The sequence below is a fragment of the Zingiber officinale genome, chromosome 1B (assembly GCF_018446385.1).
Source record: "Zingiber officinale cultivar Zhangliang chromosome 1B, Zo_v1.1, whole genome shotgun sequence".
NCBI lineage: Eukaryota > Viridiplantae > Streptophyta > Magnoliopsida > Zingiberales > Zingiberaceae > Zingiber > Zingiber officinale.
Genome location: NC_055986.1, coordinates 68467202 through 68476859, shown reverse-complemented (window position 1 = coordinate 68476859; position 9658 = coordinate 68467202).

The following is a 9658-nucleotide window of genomic DNA, read 5'->3' as shown; positions in this document are numbered from 1 at the left end:
GACTTTTTGGATCACGACCAGATCATTCAGGGCTTTCCGGACAAGATTTTTGCTCCTTTCAAATGATCTGTATTAGCCACTTAAATTGGGAAATTTTTACATGTACACATGCCTCTTCGAATTTTTGATTGACTATCCCACCATCTCCGGCACCTTCGGCCGACCTGGCTCATACCCATAGAGTTGGCACCCTTCAAACTCGATAGGGCCGTAGGTAGTTAGCACTCCAAGGTCGGTCTAAATTCTTTCCTTGAGCATCCTGCAAATAATAGGCCCCTGATGCCAGCTTCTTGATGACTTTGTATGGTCCGTCCCATTGTGGTGCTAGCTTCGTCACTTCCCCCAAGGGCTTCACCTGCTTCCAAACTAGGTCTCCTTCTCCGAAGAAATGAGGGATCACCCTTCTATTATAGTTTTGCCTCATTCTCTGTCTGTAGGCCTCCAACCTGGCCGCCGTTTGTTCACGAGTTTCGCTGATAAAATCTAGCTCAGCCAGCCGTCGCTCTGTGTTCCCTTCGTCGTACATCATTCTTCTCACGGACGGTATCCCGACCTCCAGGGGCACCACTGCTTCATTACCGTATACTAAATGGAAAGGTGTCAGACCTGTACTTTCCTGGGGTGTCGTACGATAGACCCATAAAATGCTTGGTAGCTCGTCCACCCAACTGCCTCCCGTATGATCCAGCTTGACTTTGAGCCCCCGCACTATTTCTCGGTTGACTACCTCTTTCTGACCATTGCTTTGCGAATGCGCCACTGAAGTGAAGGCCTGATTTATGCCGAACCCCTTGCACCAATTTTGTATCTTGCGCCCTTGAAATTGCCTACCATTGTCCGACACCAGTTTGTGAGGCAGGCCGAATCTGCAAAAGATATTCTTCCATAAGAACTGGATCACCGCATCTTCAGTGATTTTAGCCAGAGCTTCTGCTTCCACCCACTTGGAGAAGTAATCCACTGCTACAAGCAAGAAACGCCTTTGCTCCGTAGCCATCGGGAAAGGACCCACGATATCCATACCCCACTGGTCAAACGGGCAAGACACTATAGAAGTTCTCAGCAGCTCTGTAGGTCGGTGCGTCAGATTCTGGTACCTTTGGCATGACAGGCAAGTATTCACCAGCTTCTGTGCGTCCTTCTGCAAGGTAGGTCAGAAATATCCGGCCAATAGTACTTTACGAGCCAGCGTTCTCCCGCCTGCGTGATTACCGCAGCACCCCAAGTGTATCTCCCGTAAGGCCTGATCTGCTTCTTCCATATTCAGGCATCTGAGCAGAGGTCTGGAGAAGGATCTTTTGTACAGTTGATCTCCAATCATAACATAAGAATGAGCATGTCTCCTGAGCATTCGTGCATCTTCTGGGTTGGTGGGTATAATTCCCTGCTAGAGGAAACTTATTATGGGCGCCCTCCAATCAATTACTTCTCCCAGATTATTCTGCAGATCGATCTGAGCTATAAGGAAGGTCTGCGCTATAGGTCTGTCAAGTACCCAAGTAGTCAGAGAGCTGGCCATTTTAGCTAGTTCATCTGCCCTTTCATTATCAGCCCTGGGAATCTTGGTGACTATGACCTCTTTGAAATCTTTCCTCATCTTCTCATAGGCCTCCTTGTAAACTTGCATCTTTTCATTGTTTGCTTCGAAGTGTCCGGTCACCTGCTGAGTTACTAGCTGCGAATCTGAATGTATTACGACTTTGCTCGCCCCCACATGCCGAGCTGCTTGCAAACCTGCCAATAGGGCTTCATACTCTGCCTCATTGTTGGTAGCTCTGAAATTCAGCCATACAGCCAGCTGCATAATATCTCCCTGTGGAGATATTAGAAGTGCGCCTACACCACTTCCCCGATGGGTAGCTGATCCGTCTACATAAATCTTCCAGACCTCCTCCGAGTCGGCCTGATAAACTTCTGTCAATAAATCCGCCAGAGCCTGTGCTTTGATCGCGGTTCGGGGCTGATACTGTATATCATATTCCCCTAGCTCGGTTGCCCATTTGATAAGCCGACCTGCTACCTCCACTTTGGTGAGAGCCCGCCCCATTGTGCTGTTTGTCAAGACAGTAATAGGATGAGCCAAGAAATAGGGTCGCAGGCGCCGAGCCATGAGAACAAGTCCGTAAACCAACTTTTCCAGGGTTGTGTACCGAGACTCAACCCCCTTCAATAGATGACTGAAAAAATACACTGGCCGTTGTACATTGTCTTGCTCCTTAACCAGCACGGCCCCCACGGCCTCGGGGGTAGCTGACAAGTAGACCCAAAGAGGCTCTCCCACAACAGGCTTGAACAGTGACGGTAAGGACTCCAGGCACTGCTTGAGCTCCTCAAAGGCCTGTGTGCATTCTTCCGTCCACTGAAACTTGGCCGCTTTCTTGAGCACTTTGAAGAAGGGCGCCGCTCTATCTGCAGATCTGGAGATGAATCGGGACAGTGCTGTTATCCTGCCGACCAGCTTCTGCGTTTCCTTCAGATTCTGAGGGATCTGCATGTTTCGAAGTGCTTGCACCTTCTCAGGGTTGGCCTCTATCCCTCGTTCGATCACCAGATAGCCCAGAAACTTTCTTCCTTTGGCCCCGAACAAACACTTCAGGGGATTCAGCTTCACCCCATATTGCCTCAGAGTCCCATAGGTTTCTTCTACATCTTTTATTAGGCTGGACGCCAGGGGGGACTTGATCAGGATATCATCAACATAGACCTCTACGTTCCGCCCGATCTGACTCCGAAAGACTTTGTCCATCATCCTTTGGTAGGTAGCCCCAGCGTTCCTGAGTCCAAACGGCATGACCGTATAGCAAAAAGTATCGTCGGCCGTTATGAAGCTGACTTTCTCCTGATCCTCCTTAGCCAAGGGTATCTGATGATATCCCTGATAAGCATCCATCATGCATATCCTCTCACAGCCAGCAGTAGAATCCACCACCTGATCGATACGCGGGAGAGGATAACAGTCTTTGGGAGTGGCTTTGTTGAGGTCGCGAAAGTCTATGCACACCCTCCACTTGTTGTTTGGCTTCTTCACCAACACGACGTTAGAAAGCCAGGACGGGAATTGTACCTCTCGAACATGCCCTGCCCTTCTGAGCTGATCCACCTCAGCTCGGATAATCTTATTCTGGTCGGCGGAGAAGTTTCTCTTCTTCTGCTTGACTGGCTTAGCCTCGGGTATAATATGTAACTTGTGCTCAGCTACTTCTGGCTTGACCCCGGGCAACTCTTCTGATGACCAAGCAAAAACGTCCCTGTTGCGGATCAGGCACTCTATCAGCTCCGACTTAAGCTCCGGCTGTAAGTCGCTGGCAACGCGAGTGATGCTCTCTTCTCGGTCCGTATGCAGCCGAATTTCCTCCCAAGGAATGGGCTCCTCTGCAATAGGCAGAGGCTCTTCTTGGATAGTATGTACTCCACCATCCTGAGTCCGCCGGCTCTTGCGCGCCTCTACCCGGACCATATCTATGTAGCAGCTGCGAGATACCTTTTGCTCTCCCTTGACTTCTCCGACCTGCTCGCCGACCGGGAACTTGATTTTCTGGTGAAAGGTGGAAACGGTAGCCCGGAACTCATGCAGGGTTGGCTTTCCCAGGATAACGTTATAGGAGGAAGGCGAATCCACCACAATGAAAGTGCTCCTCCGCGTGCGCACCAATGGCTCAGTGCCCATGGAAATGGCCAGCTTGATCTGACCCATGGGTTTGACTTCATTACCTGTAAACCCATACAAGGAAGTGGTTACAGGTTGGAGCTCAGCGGCGTCGATCTGCATCTCCTCAAACGCAGCCCTGAATAAAATGTTGACCGAGCTCCCGGTATCCACAAAGACCCGAGCCACTCGGCTGTTAGCAATAACGGCCTTGATTATGAGGGCGTCGTCGTGGGGCAGTTCTAGACCCTCCAGGTCTTGAGGCCCAAAGCTAATAACAGGGCCGGAGGCCTACTCGTGGCTGCATCCCACGGCTCCCACATACAACCGCCGAACGTGTGACTTACGGGCTCGGCCTGAGTCCCCGTCAGTGGGCCCCCCTGAAATCATACCAATCTCTCACACAGCAACGTTACCCCGGTTATCCAGTTCTCCGGCATCTCTTCGGTCTTCGCCGGGGCCAGCTTGGTTAGATGGGCCGGCTAGGTCGGGTCGGGCCTGCCGAGCACGCCCAGCTGCAGCCCGTTCTTCCTCCATTCTCTGTATTTGGGGCGCCAACGCCGGGGGAGGCAAGCCCTGCTCTGCAGCTCGCCGGGAGTCACGGGCGAATTGGAAGCAGTTACTGAGATCGTGTGTCCTGGATCGATGATATGTGCAATATGGTGCTCCCCTTGGTCCAGGCCTGGGCGCGTGTATGGCGGCGACTCCCCTGAGCGGGCTGGGGGGCAGGCCTGGGTTGAACGCGCTGGAAGGGCTGAGCTGGCTGCGGTGCTCTCCTTTCAGGTCGGTTGCCCGGAGCCACCGTCTTTTCGGCTTTCCGCCTAGCGGCCTGCGCTTCTTCCACCTTGATGTAGCAAGAAGCTTTCTCCACCATATCGTCGAAGCTTCGGGCGGGGTTTTTGATGAGGTCCCTGAAGAATTTCCCTTCTCGCAATCCGTGGGAGAAGGCGCTCATCAATATTTCTGAGGTGGCGGAGGGGACGTCGTTGGCCACCTGACTGAACCGGTTGATGTAGCTTCGCAAGGGCTCAGTCGAATCCTGCTTGAGAGCAAAAAGACAGTGGTCGGTTTTTTGATACTTACGACTACTGGCGAACCGGCGCAGGAAGGCCGTTTTGAAATCCACGAAGCGATTGATGGACTCTGGGGGCAATCCATCGAACCACTTTTGTGCCGACCCAGACAGGGTGTGTAGGAACACTCGGCATTTGACAGCGTCGCGGTATTGATACAAGATAGCCGCGTTCTTAAACTTCCTCAGGTGCTCTTCCGGGTCCTTGCTCCCATCGTACTCTCGAATGTTCGGGGCTCGATACCCTTTAGGCAGGCTTTCCCTCAGGATATGAGCCGAGAAGGGTACCTTGTCATCCAGATCTTCAGGTAGATCTCCGGCAGGGATTATAACTTTTCCCTTTCCTGAATCCCGAGGTGGGTGTAAAGAGCTTTCCGCCACCGATGCCGGCGGCTCCTCCTTCTTCGGACTATGCTCACGGGGTCTGGCTCGATGATAATTGCGGCGAGGCTCCCGGAACGAGGCACAGGGGGGTTCTTCCTGCTGCTTCCTCTTCGAGCCCCTGTCGGAAGCAGGAGCCGGTTCTTTGGACGTTTCAGGTGCTAGGCGGGGCCGCGAAACTGTCCCTTGCTTTTCAGAGGCGGCTTGCTTTCTAACCTCCTTGAAGAGCTCGTACTCCCCCGCGGTCATGGTTACGTTGATCCTCCTGCTAGAGCTTCGACTAGAGTCCTCCATCTTCACGCTCTGGAACAGGTTGTTGTGTTCCCACAGACGGCGCCAAATTTGATCCCGTCCGGAGGCTGAGTCAGACGGAGGCTGGTCGAGGTGTCCCGATGGTTGACGGAAGGTCGTAGAAGATGATTCGACTCCCGCGGGTGGCTGACGCTGCTGCAAGACCCTGCACACACTCAGACAATCTCCCCCCTCACGTTAGAGACCGAAACCCAGGGAAAAAGTCCCCGGATCAGGCCCTCCGACGCTCAAGTCAGGTCCTTTTTCCCCAGAAAAAAAAAGCAGAGGGAAGAAGAAGAGAAAACTAGTTGTGGAAAAAAGTGACGAGGGAGTGTGTGCGCGTACCTGCGTACGAGGGATTTCTCCCCTTTTATGCGTCCTCCTTTTAGAACCTGTCATCCTGTCAGAAAACGTTAGGCACCGGGCTTTGTCCTGTAGTCCCGGACACCTGTCGCGCTGCTATTTGCCGTGAAAGCATCTCTCTGTTTTGGAAACTCCGCCTTCGCATATGGGTTTTATCTTGTAGCGTGAGACAGCTGGCGGGCTACTATTGGATATGAGGGCATCTTTTCGTTTTAGGAACCTCCGCCTTCGCACGTATTGTTGGTATGTAATGATTATCCTCGACGGACCGTTGAGATTCTCCGCACCCGCACTACTTGGCTTCTCCGATCCATTGCGACTTGCACTGACCTTGCTTCTCCCTAGCAGTTCCAGCCTCTAAGTGTCACCTGTCAGACGGTCTGACTCTGCTCAGCTTTGCCGATCCCCACCTGCTTCTGCCTGGTTCTGCCGATCCCGATTTGCTTCCGCCTGGCTCTGCCGATCCCGATTTGCTTCCGCCTGGCTCTGCTGATCCCGACCTGCTTCCGCCTGGCTCTGCTGATCCCGACCTGCTTCCGCCTAGCTCTGCCGATCCCGATTTGCTTCCGCCTGGATCTGCTGATCCCGACCTGCTTCCGCCTGGCTCTGCTGATCCCGACCTGCTTCCACCTAGCTCTGCCGATCCCGATTTGCTTCCGCCTGGCTCTGCAGATCCCGACCTGCTTCCCCCTGGCTCTGCTGATCCCGACCTGCTTCCGCCTAGCTCTGTCGATCCCGACTTGCTTCCGCCTGGCTCTGCTGATCCCGACCTGCTTCCCCCTGGCTCTGCCGATCCCGACTTGCTTCCGCCTGGCTCTGCCGATCCCGACCTGCTTCCCCCTGGCTCTGCCGATCCCGACTTGCTTCCGCCTGGCTCTGCTGATCCCGAGCTGCTTCCCCCTGGCTCTGCCGATCCCGACCTGCTTCCGTGCTTCGCCTGTCCTCTTTCCTCATTCTCCTACAACTTTGCTCCTTCGATCAACAAGTCTGTCTGACCCTTGGCTACCCCCTATGCTGAACTTTGACTGCCCCGTCAGCCTGAATTTTTGACCGCCAAGTCGCCATGACTATTGACTGTCACCTCCTCTTGACTTTTGACCGCCACATGGCCTTTGACTCCTCTAATCCTTTCCTCTTGGGCCCCTCCATTACCAACCGTATCAGATAGTAAGGAAGAACAATTTACATAGCATCATAGTAAGACTACTTGGAACAAACTATGTAGAAGGATGGCAATTACAGTGCTGAATATTTTAGGAAGCAAGATGAAAGTATGAAGTGGAATCAGATGCTCAAAGTTCAGGATGAGCAACAGAAATTCCAACCACTGCAGGAAATCCAAAAGAAACCATGAAATCTAGAATTTACAACATAAAGATCTAAATTTACTAAAGATAATGGAAAGTTTATTAAGAGAGCGTCAAAAGATTAAAAATAAGCATGAAAAGGAGAGACTAAATAGCAGGGATAACAAATTGTGTCACCAACTCAGTATAATTAGGTCAGCTAGTTTCGGCACATTATGTCACAGCAGAAAAATTTATTGTAAAACAATATCAAGTTTTGTTGAAAGAAAACACAAGCAACAAAAAAGTTAAAATGATTTAATCATGCTAACTTCTACCAAGGAACAGAATATAGCATATAATCTGCAGAAAGAAATTGAGAAAGAAAATAGTTTTTCACGCAAAAGAAGAAGAATACCGAAGGCTCTCAAACAAATAGTTAGAAGAATTAAGATCAGCAGTGCATATTGGTAGAGAAGATTCGAGTGTAAATACACCGACAAGACTATTGAGCATAAGCTGCATAGACATTTCTAGAACAGAGAATAGATTGGTTTCGTGATACAATTAGATGGAAAACTAAGAACTGATTCTGTAGTAAAAAATTGACCAACAAAACATCAATTTGACTATTGTACAAAGATTTTTCGAACAAATAGATAACAGAGAAGGAGTAGGATCGAGAAGTAGGAAGTTGCAATTATCAGTTCAGCAGACAAAGAGATAATTGAAATAAAGAAGAGACAGAAGCCAACAGAGATATCATCAACAACCAAGATCCAGCAAAGTTTCGATCCAGATAATTGATTATAGAAAGGAAAAAAGATAAAATCAATGAATGTCAAGCTCCGAATACACTCAGAAAAAGGTCGAAGGGCAATACCTAGACACTATTGTAGCCAGCAAGGTGGAACAAGGCATACTGAGGATGCAAACATGGTCAGCGGAGAGCACAAACCGATATCGGTTGAACAAGTAGGTGTTCTTTGGGTTGTACTTCATGACCTCGTCGTACAAAATGTGTCCCATGGGTGTGCACCCCATGGGGAGGCGATGTTGGTTACGTGGAATCTGATGGTGTTCTTCTCGACGAAGGAGGTACTTATGAGATGTTTAGATTTATTAGATTAATGATTTATTGAATTAATGATTAATTTAATATAATAATTCAATCCATTAGTTTATTCGATTAATAGTTTATTTGGTTAATGGTTAATTCAATATAATAATCTAACCCATTAAGAAGAAGACAAAGAGATAAAAAAAATTCCTTGATATTCATTGGATGAATATAAATAGGTTTCTTTGATCGAATATTTTATGAGATGAAAAATATGACTCTTGAGCTTCTCCTTCTTCTTCATGCTTGGTTGAACCACTCTTGCTTGCTAGCACAAGAAGGTGGTTCTTCTTTGAAGCTGTGTTCGTACGACGGATAGAACATGTTCGTGTTTATACTGTAGAGGCGCGACCACTTGATCATGTTGAGATTCATCGAGGACAAATTTGCTATCAAGAGTTCGTGTTCACACAACAAAGGTATAACTCACTTTAACAAACTTAGTATATGATTTTTCTTTCGCATGAATTTTCTAGAAAGGATCTAGTTACTTTTTCTCCTGCACTTTCTGATAGATCGAATGAGTGCAATAGAGGGGAGTGAATATCGCATTTTTTTTAAACTTTTCTTTTGCTTTGAAATTAGAGTCGTGTGTACTGCGTAAAGAGACAAGTTTGTTTCTACTCGAGTCTCGAGTCCTTATTGCACCGATGAGCAATCCACTAAGATTCTTCTTCCCGAAAACCTCGGAAAGAAGTAATGCGTACAAAATACAATGATATAAAATAGTAACAACCTACTATCTTATATAAGATTAAGTGCAATACAAAAACAATAAAGTATACCGACTGTATGTAAGAGTTGAATCTTGGTTGGCACTTGTTTGCGTGTAGAGGAATTGTAGAGTAGTCGCACGAGCAGCACTAGCACAGAATTGAATCACAACAGATTACATTACCAGCCTCAGACCTCGAGCTTCAATTTATAAGATCGTCGATGTTCGGTCGACCGATCCCTGTGTTCGGTCGACCGAACCATCTCCCTTCCTTCCTGACTGAGATCCGATTGTTGATTCGATCTTCGGCATTAACTGTCCATTAAAGGTTCGGTCGACCGATCCCATTTTTCGATCGACCGAACAGGCTCCTTCCCTATTTGTCAAGCTTTGCTGAGATCCGCATTTACTGTGCATTAATGGTTGATTGGTTCAGTTGACCGATCTTACGGTTCGATCGACCGATCAACTCAATTTCCTTCTGCTTCTGATCGGCGCTGATACTGTGCTGAGTCATCAGGGTTTGGTCGACCGATCTTACGGTTTGGTCGACTGATCATGGCTTGATCGGACTCGGTCTGTTTTGGTCTGATCTGAACACTGCTTTGATCTCTTCTTGTTCGGTCGACCGATCCTCCGGTTCGGTCGACCGATCCAACCAGACCTACAACACAGTGTTAGACAGAAAAGAATCCTGCAAAATAGATGTTAGCACAGTAATTATAATGCATGAGTAATATAAAAGGACAGTAGAACTGTCTTGATCTCAACTTGGAAACCTTCC